Source organism: Carcharodon carcharias, chromosome 14 (genome assembly GCF_017639515.1).
Source record: "Carcharodon carcharias isolate sCarCar2 chromosome 14, sCarCar2.pri, whole genome shotgun sequence".
NCBI classification, from domain to species: Eukaryota; Metazoa; Chordata; class Chondrichthyes; order Lamniformes; family Lamnidae; genus Carcharodon; species Carcharodon carcharias.
In genome coordinates, this window is record NC_054480.1 from 134,304,867 (window position 1) to 134,325,616 (window position 20,750).

At 44.7% G+C, this 20,750-nt stretch overlaps 1 protein-coding gene across 4 annotated transcripts in view; it reads left to right on the plus strand.

Annotated features, from left to right (window-relative positions):
* Positions 1–14,866: 14,866 nt before the first annotated feature.
* Positions 14,867–20,750, plus strand: part of LOC121286881 (PWWP domain-containing DNA repair factor 3A-like) — a 69,060-nt gene continuing 63,176 nt past the window's right edge. For 2 of the 4 annotated variants that reach the window (XM_041204084.1, XM_041204088.1), the window contains exons 1-2: positions 14,867–15,277; positions 16,651–16,733. The gene's annotated coding sequence lies outside the window, so the exon portion shown is untranslated. The remainder of the gene's footprint in view (positions 15,278–16,650; positions 16,734–20,750) is intronic. The other 2 variants (XM_041204083.1, XM_041204087.1) reach the window with 1 other exon arrangement.

Consider the following 20,750-nt stretch of genomic DNA (forward strand, 5'->3'; position numbering starts at 1 on the left):
CAAATATTTATAATCAATTAAATGGCTTTTTAACTGAGAATGATCGATATGGCATTATGCATTACTTATGTGTGAGGAATCTTTTTGCCAGTCTATTACTCAAGACTTTCCAGTATATCGTGTAGAAGATAAATACATCTTGTGTACAGCAGTCTTTTTACTGCATCTTCTTTAGGCAATATGCAGTTGATTGTGTCTTATAGTAACTTTGTTTAGTTTAGTAAGGAGCAGTATTTTTGACATAAAACAGTACTGTCACATTTCCACAAATACTCAAAATGCAGCTGAAAAGCTGTTAAATGTTTTACACTGAATAGAGCAATTTGCAAGATATAATTGTGCTTCAAATATCCCTTTGTTTTTCAGCTATTACAGTTGGTGTTTTTTTTATTATATTGATTTCACCTTTTTCTGAAGTATCTATTTTTATTCCACAACCATGCAAAGTATCAGCTTATTTAAAAGGATGCCAAATAATGGGCTCCATTTCTTGTATGGTGCATGGATCAGGAGCCAAACCACAATTTTAAGCTGCAGCAACATGGAAGCAGCTACAAATGTTATTATGTTATCTATACTCATAAATAAAAACTACAAAATAGGAAAATAAAATCCTTCATGACTCCAGATGCTCTGAATTTATTTACATCTACATTATTTTAGGCTAACAGGTTATAATATTTTCCCATGGATCAATTAATGTTGATGTACTGTTCATAATGGTTATGTATCTGATATAATTATTTTGAAAATATAATTATGAGCAAATTACTCATCCAATCTCTTCTGGAAGAACTACCAAACAGTTTGTACATTCCCAACTCTCCTATTTAACTGAAAGTAACTGTTTTTGTTGTGATGCAAAATTGGCCATATGTCTTTCCTCCCAAGCAGACAGTCACTGCCAGAATTAAAACTTGCTATATACAACTAGCGATCTTGCGCAGCACTGCACATGGGGAGTTAAGCTCAATGGCAGTCCTCAAATGAAACCGCAGAAGACACGGAATAATTAGACCAAGGCACACAGGAATTATTCCCTATTTTGAAGTCATACATTATTTTCTTAGTTCGTATAATATTGTGATTTTGCATTATTCCTACAGGATTGCCCACAGAAAATTTCTCTCAGAATGCATTTGTGCATTTGTAAGTATAGGCTCTGTGAATCTGCATGTTATGAAGCTTAGCTTAGTAGAAATGTCTAGCTGCAAGTTTGATGGCATAATGGTTTTATAATTGAGACATCATCTAGAAGCATGACAGAATGGCAACGCCCAAATAAGGATTGCTTGACATACATTGTAAACTTATACTGTCTCTATCAGTCTGCCTTGAAAATAATTCTAGAAGATTATATTAATTTTGCCAGGAAAATACTTAGAAGAAAAATTATATGACTCTTTTGATGTTTTTAGCCTCATGAACCAATCAAAAAAAAAATTATACCACTCCCTTAACAGCTCGGTCATAAAATACACAGGGCTAAAATTTCCAGTTTTATACTATCTTTTAGTGCAGTTATGATAATAAAATAGAAGAACAAAGCAAAGACACTTAGCACCCAAATTCTACTGATCCATGGAGGTTTTGCTATTTCCATGTGCTCCTGCTCCTAGTTTTTAACTGTAACAACTTTAACTCACCTCACCCTTCCCACCATTAATATCTTCATGCAAATAGGGTGCCAGCCTCTAAAACTGCTTGTGCAGGGCCAGGAGATTCTGTCTTACACTGAATGATGGCAGTCTGGCTTTGATGCTATTTCAGCACTAAACACATTGACAAGGAAACATTTGGCTATCATCTAGTATGCTATTCCAATATTTTGCAACAGGAAGGGCCCCTTGGTTTCTATTTAAATTAGCCAATCTCACCTGAGAATGTAATAGGTCACCACAACGCAGGTTAGCATTCACAGGTTAGAGAAAGTAACATGATTGCGGGGTTCGCCTTCCTGCTCACAGTTAGGTGACCCTGCATCGAATCAGATGAGGACAGGATCGGTCTTGGCTGTGATGCATCCAATATTGCAAAGCTTGCCAACATTGTTATGGCACAGCAGATTGTTCAAATCCCAGAGGGAAACTTGAAATAACTGCACAACTATTTTACAATTTGTATTTATTTCAAGATGCATGCCTTGAATTAAGTAGAAATAAGACCAACAAGACTTACAGGTTTCTTACAAAACTAAATTAAACTTTTATTAATTAAAAAAATGATTTTAAGCACATACATAGGTTTACAAATTACTACTATGATAACTCCTAGCTCCCCTAGTTAATCTAACTCCTAGTTACACCGCTGTTAAGGCAACAGTAAGACACATAGGGCAGAATTTTGCTGTCAGCAAGCAGGGGGTGGGCCCCACTCGCCGACGCGTAAAATGACGCGGGATGAAGTCAGGCAGAACCCCCGACGTCATCCTGCCCCATTTAAATTTTCAGGAAGGCGGGGGCGCAGCAAAATCAGCTCCGGGCCCGCCGACCTGTCAATGGCCAATTAAGGCCATTGACAGGATCATTTAAACAATTAAAGGACCTGCCCGTCCAACCTTAAGGTTGGCAGGTCGGCCAGGAGCCCCGGTGGCAAATAGAGTAAACATGAAACCTCATCCATCGGCGGGGTGAGGTTTCATGTAGGGTTTAAAAATTTTAATAAAGTTATTATGTAAATTATGAACATGTCCCATCTCATATGACATTGTCGCATGAGGGGCACATGTTAGGGATTTTTTTTTTCTATTTTTAATATTTTTCAAAGTAGAAGCGATCTCCCTGAGGCAACACTTAGCCTCAGGGAGGTGTGCGCTCTTTCATACGCACGCGTGAAAGAGCACACTTTCACTTTTAAGGAATCCCCCCCGCTCGCACAGGAAACGCATAGCACTTCCCGCTGGATGTCACACTGGGTGGGCCTTAATTGGCCCGCCCATGTAAAATGGCGGTACGGCCCGCTTTGCTGGCGGGGATCGGCTCCCCGCCCGCCAGAGATTGGGTCGGGCCCACCTATCCGACAGGCAGAAAATTCTGCCCATAAATTCTAAAAGACCCAGGCGAAGAAACACAATACATTGAACAGTCAAATTCAAAGTGAGTTTTTCTCAGCTTCGGTTCCTTGTAGGCAGCAGCTTGAGACTTAGATGCTGGAGGCTTTTCACACTTATGTTAGATCTTAGAATCCCTGCCCTTACAGACAGCCTTCTCTCCTTTATACATATTTTCCCCTTTGAATGCAAATTCCCATTGTTTCACTATGTCTTTGGACTTCACCTCTCCAATAATAAAAATCTTACCAATTTTACCAGTAATATTTGGGAAAAATAAACACACAGTTTCTTAACAGTCACTGGTGGAGCAGTCACTGGTGAAGGTGCTTACAGCCCCTTGCAATGTCATTATTCAGATTTGGACCAGTCTCTTCCATGGTTAAACTAACAGTGCAGACTTGCAGTAAGAATTAGGAGACTGCATGAGCTTGAGCTGAGAGCACAGCATGCAGTCCAGTGGGCAAAGCTGCCACCAATTCGTCAGGTGGAGTGGGGCGGAGGTGGGTGGGGTCTCGGGTAGCCATCCAGCATACTAAACTCTGGCCATCCCAATGGTGGCCAGCACTCTCTGAAATGCTTTAAGAGGCCTTCAGACTTAACCAAGAGAGATTCTTAGAACACCCAAGCTAATGCGTCTCTCTCTTTCAACCTGCAGGAGTACATCAGGATCATGGAACCTGGTGACCTAGCTGTGTGCCTCTTGACATGCACAGAGTGGAGATGAAGGAGAAGAGAGTGACTGAGCACCTGGCTGGGCAGAGAGAGGAGCAGCACCCTCAGGAAGAAGCGGCGGCTGGGGCTCCCACACATGCCGCTGAGCCACGGCGAGCCGTCGCTGTTCAGCATCTAGCTAGACCCAGAGGCTATAGACGCTGCTCTGCAGTCCTGTAGATGACCGAGAACCAGTGTCACCGATGACTGCGCATGTCTAGGGAACTGGCCAGTTACATCTGCCAGCTGCTACAGGATTTGGCACCATGGGGACATGGAGGGTATCCACTACCCATGGCCATGAAAGTGACCATGGTGCTCAATTTTTTTGCTAGTGGCTCCACATGTGACCACTGTGGGATATCACAAACCTCCACCCATAAATGCATCCATGAGGTCACAGATGCCATCTTTGTGAAGGCGAAGGCACACAACTTTGTGCCTTTCACCCAAGACCAGGAAAGTAAGGATGCAAGAGCGCTGGAATTTTCCCAGACCTCAGGTTTTCTACAGGTGCATGAGTGCCATTGACTGCACTCACATGGCGCTCAGATCTCCATCGCAACAAACGTTCAACTATGTTAATCGCAAGGGCTTCCATTCACTGAATGTGCAGCTGGTGTGCGACCACTACAAACGCATCCTGGAGGTCTGCACACAGTTCCCAGGGAGTACTCACGATTCCTACATTCTCAGTCAGTCTTAGACCCCTGACATCTTCCAGGGTCCACAAAGGCTGCAGGGATGGTTCCTCAGGGACAAGGGCTACCCGCAGAGGACATGGCTGATGACACCCATGCAGCAGCCTCAGACTGCAACAGTGAAGGTATAACGAGGATCATGCTGCAACCCGCATCTTGGTGGAGCAAACCATCGGGATGAAGAAAATGAGGTTCTGATGCCTGGATTGGTCTGGTAGAGCTCTGCAATTTAATCCGTAGAGGGTGTCACACGTCATCGTCTCCTGCAGCGTGCTTTACAGCCTTGCACTGCAACAGAGAGAAGAGTTGGCTGAGGAGGAGCTGCACCCCTCCTCCGATGTGGAGGACGTCAACGGGGATGAGAGTGAGGAGGTCCTCGAAGGCAACAATGACAGCGATGAGGCCATCGCATTGGTCAGCCGAGGCAGGTGCACTCAGGAGGCTTTCATAGCAGCAAGGTTCTTGAGAATGATGACGACATGTAGTGAAGAGACACCATAGATCCTCACATTGCGTCTGTGAACGTTTGAGTCCAGTCTGGCTGATGGCAGCGCACATACCATCTGTGATAAGGCTCCTGTCATGCAGATGCAGCAGAAACCTTAATAGTCGCTCGATTCTAGGACAATGATGACAACATGCAGTGAGGACATTCCATAGGTCTTCACATAGCCTCTGTGAATGTCTGACTTCTGTCTGCCTGAGGGCAGCTTGCTTGTGCTCTGTGATTAGGGTCATTTGCAGATGCAGCTATGAAACATTAAATGTACCTGATCCTTTGTCAGCCTTCAGCACCTGACCCCTTCAGGAGCACAGCATCACTGGTCACAGATGATGAGATGGGGGCTAGCCCCCCCTTAGAGGTGCGAGAGCACACAGAGAGAATGATGGAACTTTGTGATGCCTGCCCAGGACATTCTGGCAGCAATGATAAGCACCATCAAGGTGCAGGCATCACTAATATGTCCAGTGAGTGTGAGGCCGGACCACCACTTTGGTCTGAAGGCTGCACAAAGCACAGGGAAGAGGCCCTGGACTGAGACACCTGCCTTTATCTTGTTCAGAAAGGTATCACATCTGAGTGACACAAACACTGCTCACCAGAACAAGGATCCTAGGCAGGGAGACATTCTTGGGAATTTATTGACAATAGTGAACAGTATGTACAAATGATTAACACCCATGCCCTGGCTGTGCAGCTACATCTTCTTAGCCTTCCTAACTCTACCGCTACATCGTGGTGCTCCCCCGACATCCACACTGGAAGTAGAGGCAGCCTGCTGACTGCTATGCCCTGTCTATGACCTTGCTGGGCATCTTCTGGAGGGCTGAGACCTGGAGAGCCCAGGCCTGCTTTCGGGGGCCTGCTGTGTGGCAGTGGCACCCTTCTCAGCCTATGGAGCTCGAGCTGCAGGTGTCACAGAAAGAGGGGATTCAATGGGCCAGGAACTCCTGGAGTCACCTGGGTGAATGGCCCTGGGGTGTGCACCTGCTGATCCTCCTCCCTATGGGTGCCCCAGGACCCCTGGCTGACTCCTTGAGGAGAAGGGATAGCTGGGGTGAGATCAAGCTGTCCTACACCACTCTTGCGTATGCAGAGGCCAACTTTGGTGTCATTGATGGAGTTCAGCCCGCGCAGCAGTGCAGGAGCGACCAAGGTCTCCATGGCAGCTGCCATCTTACCAGTGTTGACCTCGATGCGTTGACACGCCAGGGCTATCACCTCAGCCTGAAGGCAGATGGACTCCTCCACTGTGCCTTGCAATCTGAGGAGTGCAGCGGACTTCCCTTCCTGATGTTCCCGAGCTTGCCTTTGCAGCAACTGAGACATGACCAGGTCCAGAGGCTTGTCACCTGACTCGGACTCAGCAGATTTCTGGCTTTCAGCAGTCCTCTGAGTGCTGGAGACCTGGGAAGTCCCTGCCACTGCCTGCTGTGGATCAGACAGTGTGATATGCTCACCAGATTTAGAGGCTACTCTAAAGCTAGGTCCCACTGCGCTGGTGGAGGGTGTGGGTGAGCGCTGTAATGGGTCTTAAATGAAGGTGCCTTCAGATTCCTCTTCAGAGGTTTCTTCGGGGCTTGATCGGAGGTCCAGGGTCATGGACTCCATTGCCTGTTTCCTAGACATGCCTATGAAAGCAAGGAGAGAAATTAGTGCATGCCAGAAGACTACGGAAGAGGACACATCACTCACAGCATGGTTGTCTGATGGATGTGGCACTGCTGGATCCTGACTTGGTACAGCACCGCTGAACAGACCGTCAGCACAGCACAGCAAAGATCCACATCCTCACCAGCCAGCTCTATTTTCAAAGGACCTTGATTTCGGGCATTCCTCCACCAGTCTACAACCCCTCCCTCTTGTTGTGTGCCAGCTTGTCCTGAATAAATAGAGATGGCGAGAGTGTAAAGCAGGATGGCTGCCAGGCCAAATGATAAGTATACCTAGCATGTGTGGGTGGTCCCATAGACGGTATGAGGACAATGAAAGTGTATGTGAGAAAGTGAATGGTGATGACCCTTGAACTGGCAGTGAGTGAGATCCTTGTGAACATGTGATAGGTTTGTGAATGTGAGAGCTGAGAATGATGAGAAGAGTGACTTACCCTGACAGAACGGAGATCGTCATTCATCCTTTTTCGGCACTGAGTGACTGTCCTCTTTTGTAAGGTGTTGGCACTGACCATCGCTGCTACCACCTCCCATGCTGGATTGTTGATGTTGTTGCCCCTCCCGTGGTCAAATGGGGCTAGAGGACATCACAGCGGCCTCTACTGAGTCCAAAATATGCTCGAGCGACACGTCATTAAACCACGGGGCTGCAGTCTTCTTGCCTTTCAGGGCCAAGTCTTCTTTGCAGCAGTCCTTGTCTGGAAGCACTGAAGGGTGTTTGCGCGGTTGCACTTTAAATATGGCATCCGGTGTGATGAAGCAGCGAGGTGATGCCATGGCGGGTGAATGAGAGCCCTCCCACCATCAAAACGATGTGTTTCCCAGAAATGCATTAATAAGAAGGCTAGATTGAGACAATACAGCTTGAAAAGCCACCATTGCGGCTGTTGGGTAAAACATCCTTTTTGCCGCCCGCTATTGCACTTAATGCAAATCTGCGACGATTCCACCCATAATCACTGATGTAATGCAGGAAACACTGTCAGCCAATTTTCACACAGTGTGGTGAAAAGTTCCAGATATCTGTTTTAATGATAAACATTGACCAGCACACCAGGAGCACCATTCTTTGCCAAATAGTGCCATGGGATTGTTTATGTCCACCTGAAGGGGTTAATAAGGCCTCAATTTAATGTCTCAGCCAAAAAATGGCACCTGTGATAGCGCAGCATTTACTCAGTACTGGGCATGTCAGCCTAGATTGTTTGTGATCAAGGGCAGAATTTTGGCTTTTGGGTCAGAACCCCAATGCTGGGGTCAAATAGGGTCACAACCCTTAACTGTTTGGGGAACAGTCGCCCAGCAGTGACTTTCCCTGAATTGGTGAATTTGTGGCCATGGGGCAGGTTCACAGTCTAATTAAGCTCAGTGGGTGGGCTCTCAAAACTGGAGGGCCAATAGGAGGCCCATTAGGTCAGAAGAAGCAGCAGGCAGCTATGCCAGCTAAGAGAGAGAGAGGACAGCTCAAGCTGATGATGCCTTCTCTCCAACTTCTTAAATGTTTAAATAATATAAGCACTTAGCAGCCATGCCAATATAGTGGAGGAAGAACCTGGGGAGGCCTCAAAGCCTCCCAAGCGCACTGGTCTCCTGGTCCACAGCCAGGAGGCCGCCTCCAGGCAGCTGGCGTAGTCCTCAACATCTCAGGAGTGCCGAAGACCAGCTGGAAAATGCCAGCCTTTGTCATTAGGCCATTTAACCTCCTTAATTGGCTACCCGCCACTTGGGAAAATAGTCCAGGAGTGAGGTGGGTGCTGGCAAACCTGCACACTCACCACCAGTGTGAATTTCTGCAACTGCATATCTCCGTGCTCGGCCCCTTTGGGAGCTAAAATTCCAGCCCCAAACTCTGGAGTAATGCTTGATCACAGAGGTGACAGTACTACCAACAGAGCCCAGCATCTATATATCCATACATGTGTATCTATACATCAATCCACAAATAAAGTATCAATTCTAAAATAACACTACTGTGCAATGTCCTCGCAAATAGATATATTGCAGAGGTCAAAATCTGTGCTGTTAAAATAACTTCAGTGACTGTAGTGATGAGCAACTATGATGAGTAAAATCGGGGGGCACAGAGAGGGTAGATAGTGGGAAAATATTTCTGCTGGTTGGGAAGTTTAGGACTAGGGGGAATAGTCTAAAAATTAGCTCCAGATCTTTCAGAAGCATTCATGAAATTCAGAAATACTTTTACGCACGAAGAATGTTATAAGTTTGGAACTCTCTTCTACAAATGACAATTGATGCTAGATGAATTTTTAAGTTTGCATCTGAGATTGCTAATACTTTGGTTCTCAAAAATCCAAGTGATATGGGGGAAATAGGTTGATGGAGTTAGATTGCAGACAGCTAAGTTAGTATTTTACTTGTTTCTACATTCTAAAACTATCTTGTTTCACATTACTAGTACCTGCATTTGTTTTAATTCTTGTTGCATGTTGTTGTAATTGTCTAAGGAAGAGGCTCATAGAGTCTGAACAGTAACTATTTTATTGAAAAACATAATTACATACAGATATACATGACAGTAGGCTTCTTCAGTCCAAACCATGAGCTATCTCCAATCAGGCAACTACCAGACTATACTAGCCACATGACTTCCTTTACATCAGAATGTGGGCGGTACTGTTTTCCCAGTCCCACAAAAGCCCTTCCAGTCCTGAACACCCTAATACTATGCTTCCTCCCAAGTCTTTATCCAAATACATTTATATTATATTTACATGTTTCCCCTTTTCCCTTCAAGTGTTTGACTTCATAGGTTTCACTGCCCTGGAGATTTCATGACTCCCTGATTGTGTTCTTTTGAAGCTCGGAGGATTGGTAGTTTCAACTTGGGTTTCTTTGTTCTGACTTCAGCAGAAGCTGCAATATTTGATGTTTGTGTGAGGTTCTACGTTTGGTTCACCCAAATGTATGATAGAAAGTTCTCCTTGAGGAACACAGATAAGACTTCTCCTGTTCTTTCTTACTGTGCCTTCTGGAATATGTATCAAGTAAGACTATTGTTGATCTTCAGCTCTTAGGACAGTGACGCGTTCTCAGCCGAGGTCTCTGATCCAAACCTTGTCAACATCGTTTAGCTTGGACAGGTTTCTGGTACGGTACCTCCTATTGTAAATTGCTTTCTGTAGGATTGTTCTCGGTTCTGAACCTTCTGATAACCCCGGGCTTGGGATTAACTTCTTGAGCAGCATGAGAAGCTGAGTACGAAGTTTTATACCCATTAGCAGCTTTGATGGTGCCAATCCACACTGTAGTAGAGTGGACCAATAGCCAAAAGTGCCGATGGAAAGTCATCAATTTTCTTCAAGAGGGTTTAATAGTGCGGAGGCCTCTTTCCAGCGCTTCATTAGATTGTGGATACCTCGGGGAGTTGGTGAGGTATTGAAATCCATAGCTCTTGGCAAAACGAGTGAAGTAGTCATTAGTGAATTGCGGACTGTTGTCAGACACCACCTGGTCTGGAATGCCAATGTATCGCAAAGGTGTCTTTCAACGACTTAATGACCGACTCTGTGGTCATCATGTCTAAAAGCCTCACCTCAATTCACTTAGAGAAGTAGTGGACAATGATGAGGGAGGATTTGCAGTTGTGCATAAACAGATCCATTCCCAAACATTCCCACGGTCTGGTAGGGAACTGTGTGGAAATAAGGTGCTCCATCTGGACTGGTTTGTGCAGCGTACACACCTGGCAGTTTAAAATCATCCCTTCGATCGCTCTTGATATTCCCGGCCATCACACTGCAGGCTGGTGCGTGCTCTGCGCTTTGTGATTCCCAAGTGACCTTGGTGGATTCGCTGCAGTCTCCAGTCGGAGTGAGAGGGAATAACCAACCACTCACCATATGCCAGCAGATCATAAATTATGGGTGAAGCATTTCTGTTGTTTGAAGTGTCTATGGGACACTGCTTTGGCCATCCTTGTATTCAGTATCGATGGATGCAGATGCACTCTTCGTCTTGCATCTGCTCTTGGTCCTTGTCCCTGTTGTGGCTACTTAGAGCTCGCTGGCAGTTGTGTCGTCACATACTGGGAATAGGACTTGACTTTGTTGACCAGTTTAACATCCTGTGTCATGGGATGGTCAAGTGTGGCCCTGGACAGTGTGTCCGCTGTCATTTTATGCTTCCCCTAGACATACGCTGTCTTGTAAGACACAAGCGGAGTCTCTGAATTCTGGGGGGGATGGGGGGCATTTTGGCAAGTTCCTTCTTGTCCAGTAGTGAAACTAATGGTTTGTGATCTGTCTCAAAGACTACTTCCAGCCCAATGATATAGATAGAGAACTTTTCACAAGCCCAAGTAATTGCAAGAGCCTCTTTTTCTATAAATGCATACTTGATCTCTGTCTCTGATAGCGCCCTAGATGCATAATTTACTGGTTGGCAGCACCCATCAAGCTGCTCTTGGAACAGGACTGCTCCTAGTCCTTTTCATGAAACATCGCTGCGATTGTGATTGGTAGGGATGTGTTGTAGGGGGCCATATCTGGTGAGAGCAGCACATCTTTGATCTGACAGAATGCGTGTTCCAGGTGTGCATCCCAACATCATCGTTGGGCCTTTTTCAGTAGGTGTCGCAAGGGCTCCATGATTAGTGCCATGTTCAGCAAGAATTTCGCAAGTTAGTTTACCATACCCAGAAATTTTTGGAAATCTAGAATGAATAATATGGTTGGAAATTCACTGATTACCTTCTTTTTATGCAGGTCTGCCATGATGCCTTTGTTGCTCACAATATGACCTAAAAACCAAATGCGTCTTAGAGAATTCACACGTATCGTTCAGTATTAATCCTGCTTCAGGCAAACGGCTCAAGACATCCTTAAGTCTCATGTTGTGTTCCTTGACAGTCGTTCTGTGGACAAGGACATCATCTATTTAGCAGATGACTCCTTTTAGGCCTTGTAAGATGGCCGACATTGCGCGCTGACAAATTGTGGGTGCTGAGGTATTGCCCGGGGAAAATGATTGAAGCAAAATGATAAACGTTGTCAGCAACTTAGATTTTTTTATCTAACAGTACCTGCCAAATGCCACTGTTGGCATCAAGGTTTCAGAACACTATTATCTTAGAGAGCCTGGTCAAGCTGTCATCCACCGTGGACATTGGGTGGATTTCCCTCACCTCAGCCTTGTTAAGATGTGTCATGGCAACAGATGCGAATGAACTCGTTTGGTTTCAGAACCAAGACAATACTGGAGCACCGTCGGCTGAATGACAGGGAGATAACTCCTATGTTGATCATCTTGCCAAGTTGCAGTTGTACTTGCTTCGTAAGTGGATGCAGTATTTTCCTTGGAGTAAACAGGCACACAGGTTTGACATCATTTCTCAGTGTTATGCTCTACTCAGTCTTCAGTCGCTTCAGCCCAGTGAATAGTTTTGGAAAATCCGTTTTAAAATCAGAAACAGACTCTTGCTGGTGAATCTCTTCGATCTTTTGGATGAAGTTGAGGTCGACAAGGCTTTCCTGCTGAGAAGAGAGAATTTGTGGTTGGGAAGCACATTGATCGTTTCCTGTTTGTTATATTGGAGCATTGCTTGCAAAATCACTGACTTGGAGGTTGATTCCTCCTGTTCTGTACAACTGTGTTGTAGGTGGCTGCAGAGATTGTTTAACCAGCCACAGGTTCTCTATCAGATAGGACTGTCACATTTGCTCCTGTGTCTAATTTAAAATTAACAATGTGCTCATTTAAGCAAAGAAGGTATATCTGGGATCTTTAATCTCACTGAGGAGGCTTTGCTGTTCTTCATCTTGGTGTGACTCTTCTATTTCATTTATGGCTTTTTGTGTGAAGATTCGCTGGTGATCTTCTGTATGTTTTGGGGATTTTAATCTGTACATTTTCCCAAAGTGTCCCAGCCTTTTACAGTAGAAGCATTGTTCAGACCTGTGGGGCTTTTTGGTGCCACAGCGCTGGCATGATTTACATCATCATGTAACTAATTAGAATCATAGAAAGTTTACAGCACAGAAAGAGGCCACTTGGCCCATCAAATCTGCGCCAGCTGAAAAACGAGTCTCCCAGCCTAATTCCAATATCCAGCATTTGGGCGCATAGCCCTGCAGATTACAGCAGTTGAGATGCATATCCAGACATCTTTAAATAAGCTGAGGATTTCTATCTCTACTACCTTTTCAGGCAGTGAGTTCCAGACCCCCACAACCCTCTGGGTGAAAATATTTTAACTCATCTTCCCTCTAATCTTTATACCAATCACTTTAAATCTATCCCCCCTAGTCATTGACCTTTTGCTAAAGTGCTATCAACATCCTGGGGGTTAACATTGATCAGAAACTGAACTGGACTAGCTATATAAATACTATGCTGACAAGAGCAAATCAGAGGCTAGGAGTCCTGCGGCAAGTAACTCCCCAAAGCCTGTCCGCCATCTACAAGGCACAAGTCAGGAATGTGATGAAATACTCTCCACTTGCCTGGGTGAGTGCAGCTCCAACAACACTCAAGAAGCTTGACACCATCTAGGACAAAGCAGCCCGCTTGATTGGCATTCCTTCCACAAATATTCACTCCCTCCACCACCGACACACAGTGGCAGCAGTGTGTACCATCTACAAGATGCACTGCAGAAACTCACCAAGGCTCCTTAGGCAGCACCTCCTAAAACCACAAACACTGCCATCTAGAAGGACAAGAGCAGCAGATGCATGGGAAACCACCACCTGCAAGTTCCCCTCCAAGCCACTCAACTTCCTGACTTAGAACCATAGAACAGGTCCAGCACAGTAGGAGGCTATTCGGCCCATTTTGTCCATGCCAGCCCGAGGACACCCAGGTACACTTTCTAATCCCACCTTCCTGCACCTAGCCCATAGGCCTGCAGCTTACAGCAATTAAGGTGCAGATCCAGGTACTTTTTAAAAGAGTTTAGAGTTTCTGCCTCTACCACCAACTTGGGCAGCGAATTCCAGACACCCACTACCCTCTGCGTAAAAAAGTTCTTCCTCATGTCCTCCCTACACCTTCTGCCACTTATCTTGAATCTATGTCCCCGGTTCTAGAATTCTCCGCCAAGGGAAACAATTTTATTCTGTCCATATACCTGGAAATATATCGTCATTCCTTCACTGTCACTGGGTCAAAATCCTGGACCTCCCTAACAGCACTGTGGGTGTACCTACACCACATGGACTGCAATGGTTCAAGAAGGCAGCTCACCACCACCTTCTCAAGGGCAATTAGGGATGGACGATAAATGCTGGCCAAGCGAGCGATGCTCACATCTTGTAAATGAATAAAGGAAAATTATTAGGAATTTCCCATCCACTCTATCCAGGCCCCTCACCATTTTGTACATCTCAATCAAATCTCCCCCAAAGCCCCGCCCCCCCCCCCCCCCCCCCCCCTCTGTTGAAGGAGGACAACCCCAGCCTATTTATTGTAAAATATAACTATGTACAAATATACAAAACGATGTAGGGTTCTTCAGAGCAAGCCGTGCGCTATCTCCAATCTACGGCTAGTCGTGCGACTCCCTTACATCATCATTCGGGCTGTACTGTTCCCCCAGTCCCGCGTTAACCCTTTCAGTCCTGAGCACCCTCATACCATGGCCATGTGAACGTTGCCCCCGACCTACCTGGAAGCGCCATTGCTCCCGCTCACGCGATCCGAGCAACGCCGCGGGCGGTCAACGCAAGTCATCCTTCCCTTTTCAGACCTGAAGAAGAGTCACGCGGACTCCAAACGTTGTCTCTCTCCCTCCCTCTCTCCCTCCCTCTCGTCACAGATGCTGTCAGACCCGCTGAGCTTTTCCAGACCCTTTTTTTTTCGTTGTTGTTTTCGTTTCAGATTTGCAGCGCCCGCGGTATTTTGCCTTTATTCTTTTCTACGCTGTTTATTTTCAGAAAGACAAAAAAAAAGGGAAAACGTTTGCACGACTGCTGGGGAACAGTTTGTGTACGTCGACCGTAAGGTGAAAGGCGGGGTGCGGCGGGGGTGACCAAAAAAAAAAAAATTTTAGTCAAATCACCGAAAGCAAGTAGGCGTTGGACAATTCTAACTCATCGACGTGGCGGGCTGCGGCCACGTGGCGCGTCGCGCGCCCGTGCGGTGACGTAATTTGAAAAAGGCGGCGGCGGCGGGCGGCACTTTGTCCGCCGCTGGCGGCCTTTGACCCGGAAGTACCGCAGGCCCCGCCTACCTACCCACCCACCCCCACCCCTCCTTCCCCGCTTCGTCCTCCTCCTCCCTCTCCCCCCCCCCCTGCCCGGTCCATTTTCTGCAATTGGAACTTGCTTGTTGCTCCGACGACCTGAGGAGAAAGAGGGGAGTAAGTTAACGAAAGAATTACGTTAGAAGCACCGGAGGCGGTTTGGGCCAAAGAGTCGAACTTCCTGCGACGAGGCAGTTTGGAAAATAAAGGAAGTTTTTATTTTGTGTGTGTGTGTGGAGTGGGGGGTGGGGTGTGTGTGTTGGAAAATTTGCGGGGGGGTGGAGGGAGGAAAGAGGACGAGTTAAGCCCCTCGCACGCCTGCAGCGTCGGAGACAGCCGCCGAGTTTCTGCCGGGGGAAGGTGGAGGGAGGAAGAGATGCGGTCGTGCTCCTCTCGACACCGTTACGTTCGTCGTCCTCCTCCGCTGGCTGCGAGCAAGTGGGTAAACCGATCTTTCACTAGGTGTTTTCTCGGTGCTGTTTATTTTGCTCGCTTTGCAGGTGTAGACGTGTATGTGACAGTACGGGGGGAAAAAAAAATAACCGCAGCCACAAGAAGGAAAAAAAAAAGATTTGCACTGGGTTTTCTTTTATGGTTTTTTTTGAAAGGCCCACTGGGTACATTAAAGGGCACCAGGCCCTTTAAAAGTCTTGGCCGTGGGATCCTTGCAGTGACTGAGTGAAATAAGGTGTCTTTCATGTGGATGGTGTAAACTTCTGATTAGTTGCTGCTCGAAGATGAAACCAGTTGCTTTTGGCCGCCGTTGTTATTTCAGTTATGTATTGTTTTGTACTTGAGCACATTTTCTGTAGCAAATGCAAAACCATTTCACTAATTCTACCTCTCAAGTAACTTCATCTCGAAGCAAACCCTGGAATTAGCTTGCAAAAACTTGCTGTTACTGATCAGGAAGCTAGGCATGTTTCCTGTAAAAATGTATAATTGTGAACAGACTTTTTTTTTAATTAAAGAAAACTGAATGGCAGCGATTTGGAGAAGAAACTTTGATAGATATTGCAAATCTTCTTTGGGGAAAAAAAGTTAGTTTCTCAGTTTGTCAGAAAATTGCCTGTGTGTCCTGGAGCAGCTCCATCACAAAGAGCAGCAGATGCAGCTTTAAAAGTGTTAAAGAGGCTGCTTGGGAGCTTCTTAACCCTGAGAATCCAAAATACAGCCTGGGAATTCTCATGTGATAGACTGTAGCATAGTAGATTCTGATCCCTTGGATCTGTGATGTTGCACTTCCAATCCAAACAGTATCTGCTCCAGGCCATTAAAGGCCTGGTAAGAATCACTTGTATTTATATAGTGCCTTTTAACATGGAAGAACATCCCAAGGCATAAGTGTGAGACTATAGCAGAAGATCTGCAGAATTGTAAGAATTTATAGCACAGAAGGAAGCCATTCAGCCCATCATGCTTGAGCTGCGTAAGAACTATCCAGCCTGATCCACTTTCCAGCTCCTGTTCCTCAGCCTTGCAGGTTACAGCACTTCAAATGTATGTCCAAGTATTTAGCCTCTTAGCCTCCCCTCGATTCCAAAGAAAACAACCTAAGCCTATCTGGTCTTTTATACTCTTTTGTGCAAACACATCTTCCTGTAAGGTAGTGACTAGAATTGCATACAATACTCTATCTGAGGCCTAAATAATGTTTTTACACAGTTCTAGCATAACTTCCCCACCCTCTTTTGTGCCTCAGCTAATAAAGAGAAGTAGTGCCTATGTCTTGATGACTTTATCTAACAGCCCTGCTACCTTTAAGGGTCTGTGAACATACACTGAGGTTCCTTGTTCCTTTACACCACCAGGTATCCTATTATTCAACACTTTAGGTAACGAAGTAGTCCGTGCCTGCATGTTGCAAGATTTATACAACATTTGGCTTCGGCTGGTAAGTGATAGGTACCATTCATGGCAACAGGTGCCAGGCAGTGACAATCTCCAAAAGGCAATCATCCTTGACATTCAGTGGCCTTAATGAATTCCCCACCATCAACATCCTGGGGGTCACAATTGACCAGAAAGTTAACTGGACCTGCCCGATAAATATTGCAACTACAAGACCAGGTCAGAACATGGGAACCTTGTAGTCAGTAACTCACTTCATGCCTTCCCAAATCTTGTCTACCATCTACAGGTACAAGTCAGGATTGTGATGGAATACTTACAACTTACCTGTTGAGTCCAAAAACAAAGTCCACACCATCTAAGACAAAGCTGCCTGCTTGATTGGCACCCCATCCACAACCTTAAATATTCATTCCCCCCTCAACTTCCTGGTACACAGTGGCAGCAGTGTTTACAGTCTACTAGATGCACTAAAGCAGCTTGCCAGGACTTCTTTGAAAGCACTTTCCAACCCCGTGGCCTTTGCCACCTAGAAAGACAAGGGCATCAGTGAGAACACCAACACATGAAAGTTCCCCTTCAAGTCACATGCCATCATGACTAGGAAGTATCTTGCCATTCCTTCACTGTCACTGGATTAGCATTCTAGGAATTCCTCCCTAACACCTACATCTCTCAGACCGCAGCTGTTAAAGAAGGTGACTGATCATCTTTCCAAGGACAGTTAGAGATGTGTAATAAATATTAGTGTTGCCAGCGATGCCCACATACATGATCAAATTAAATAAAAATACATTGGCTCATACTTCTCTGCATTGTTTGCTATTATCAAAGACTGGAACAAGCATATTCAACATTTAGGAAGGACAGGCAAAAAAGGAAATGGTGTTGTGCTGATAATAAGGGATCAGTACATTAGTGAGGGATGATCTCAGATTGGAAGAAGAAAATGTGGAACCTGTTTGGGTGGAGCTAAGAAACAGCAGAGGCAGCAAACATTGGTAGACAGTGTTTATAGGCCACCGAGTGGTAGGGTGGGGCATGGTATTAATCAGGAGATTAGAGAAGCATGTAGCATGGGTAACTTCAATCTAATGGGTAAATCTAATGAGCGCTAATGCTGTGCAAGATGAGTCTGTTAGGGATGGTTTTCTAGAGCAGTATGTTGAGGAACTGACTAGAGAACAGGCTATTTTAGATTTAGCATTATGTAATGAAAAAGGGCTGATTAATAGTCTTGTTGTAAAAGAACTTTTAGGGATGAGTGACCATAATATGATAGAATTTTACATTCTGTTTGAAAGTGAGGTAGTTCAATCTGAAGTCAGGATATTAAATTTGGACAAAGGAAATTAAGGTATGAGGGGCAAATTGGCTGAGGTGGATTGGGTTGGGAAAATACATTAAAAGGTATCACGGTACACAGGCAATGGATAGTATTAAAGGATTATTATATAGTTTATAGCAATTAAACATTCCTTCAAGGTACAAAAACCCAAAGAGAAAATTCAGTCAATCGTGGCTAACAAAGTTAAGGATTGTATAAGATTAAAAGAAAAGGCCTATAAAGTTGCCAAAAATAGGAGTAAATCTGACGATTGAGAGGATTTTAGAATACAGCAAAGAAGGACCAAGAAACTGATAAAGGGAGAATAGAATATGAATGTAAACAAGCAAAAAACATAAAAATGGACTGTAAAAGCTTCTATAGGTACGTAAAAAGGAAACGTTTGGCTAAGACAAATTTGGGTCCATTACAGGCAGAGTCAGGAGAATTTATAATGGGGAATAGAGAAATGGCAGAGAACCTAAATGATTACTTTGTGTCTGTCTTCACTAAGGAAGATACAAGAAATCTCCCAGGATTAGGGATCCAAGGAACTAGGGAGAATGAGAAATTGAAGGAAATTAGTATTAGTAAGAAGGGTATATTGAAGAGATTAATGGGACTGAAGGTTGATAAGTCCCCGGGACCTGATATTCTACATCCCAGATTGTTGAGAGAGGTAACTACAGAGATGGAAGATGATTACCAATGCAGCCACTAATATTCTACAGATTCTAGACTGGTTCCTGAAGATTGGAAAGTAGCAAATGTCACCCTGCTATTTAAAAAGGGAGGGCGAGAGAAAACGGGGGACTACAGCAGTAGGAAAAATGCTGGAATATGTTATAAAGCATGTGATAAATGGGCACTTAGATAATAATGATCTGATTAGGCACAATCAGCAAGGATTTATGATTGAGAAATGATGTTTGACGAACCTGTTGAAGTATTTTTTTGAGAGTGTTACTAACAGAATTGATAAAGGAGAGTAGGCGGACGTCCTGTACTTGGATTTTCAGAAGGCTTTCGATAAAGTTCCCCATTGGAGGTTGGTTAGCAAAATTAAAGATCATGGGGTAAGAGGCGATACACTCACATGGATTAAGGATTGGTTAACAGGCAGAAAACAGTAAGAATAAACGGATCATTTTCGCATTGGTCAGCTGTAACTACTGGGGTACTGCAAGGATCGGTACTTGCGCCCTAGCTGTTCACAATATATATCAATGAGTTGGGGGTAGGGACCAAATATAATATTTCCAAGTTCAAGGATGACACAAAGCTAGGTGAGGAAGATGCAAAGTGGCTGCAGGAGGATTTAGATAGAATTATTGAGTGGGCAAGGACGTGCCAGATGGAATATAATGTGGAAAAATGTGAGGTTATCCATTTTGGTAGGGGGAATAAATGTGCAGAATATTTCTTAAATGATGAGAGATTAGAAAGTGTAAATGTACAAAAGGACCTGGGTGTCCTCATTGTTAAGTCACTGAAAGCTAACATGCAGGTGCTGCAAGCAATTAGGAAGGCTAATGGCATGTTAGCCTTTGTTGCAAGAGGACTTGAGTACAGGAATAGTGAAGTCTTCAGTAATATAGAACCTTGGTTAGACTGCACCTGGAGTACTGTTTGTAGTTTTGTTCCCCTTACCTTAGGAAGGATATTGTCATGGAGGGAGTGCAACGAAGGTTCGCCGGACTTGTTTCCAGGATGGCAGACTGTCCTGTGAAGAGAGATTGGGGAAGCTGGCCTGTATTCTCCAGTTTCAAAGAATGAGAGGTGACCTCATTGAAACCTGCAAAATACTTAAAGGGATAAACAGAATTGATGCAGGTAAAATGCTTATCCTGGTTGGGGAGTCTAGGGCCAGGGACATAATTTCAAAATAAGGGGAAAGCCACTTAGGACTGAGATTTGGTGAATTTTTTTTTCTTACTCAGAACATTGTGAATCTTTGGAATTCTCTACCAGAGAGGGCCATGAAAGCTCAGCCACTAAGTTGTTTAAAGCAGAAATTGACAGATTTCTAAATACCAATGACGTAAAGAGATATGGAAGTAATCTGGGAGAAAGGCATTGACATGGATGATCATCCATGATTGTATTGAATGGCAGAGCAGGCTCAAAGGGCTGAATAGCCTACTCCTCCAATGTTCCCATCTGTCTACCTGAACAATCTGTTGACATCCTTCTGCAGCCTGAAACTTTCTTCCTCACTATCAACTGCATGGGCAATTTTTTATCATTGCAAACTTCTTAATCACACTTTCTATAATTAAATGTTAATTGTTGGTTAAAAACGATGAATAGCGAAGGGCCTAGTGCTGAACCCTACGAAGCACTGCTGGAAACAGTCTTCCGTTCACAAAACGCTTGCCAATGATTGCATTCTGTTGCTGAGCCAATTTTGGAACCAACTTGTCGCTTTCCCTTGGATCCCATGGAGTTTTACTTTTCTGACCAGTTTGTCATGTGGGACCTTGCCAAAAACCTTGCTAAAATTCTTAAGTTGCTTCAAATTGGTCAATCTCATCAACTTTTGATTTTTTTTTAGGTAACAATCAACTTAGACATGCCCTTCCTTTGAATCAACACTGATTGCCCTTGATTAATCAGTCTTTCTAACTGACAGTTATAGTCCCTCAGATTATTTTCCAATAATTTATCCACCACCATGGTTTGACTGACTAGCCTGTAATTAATCTATCCCTTCTCCCTTTTTAGTCAGCCAGA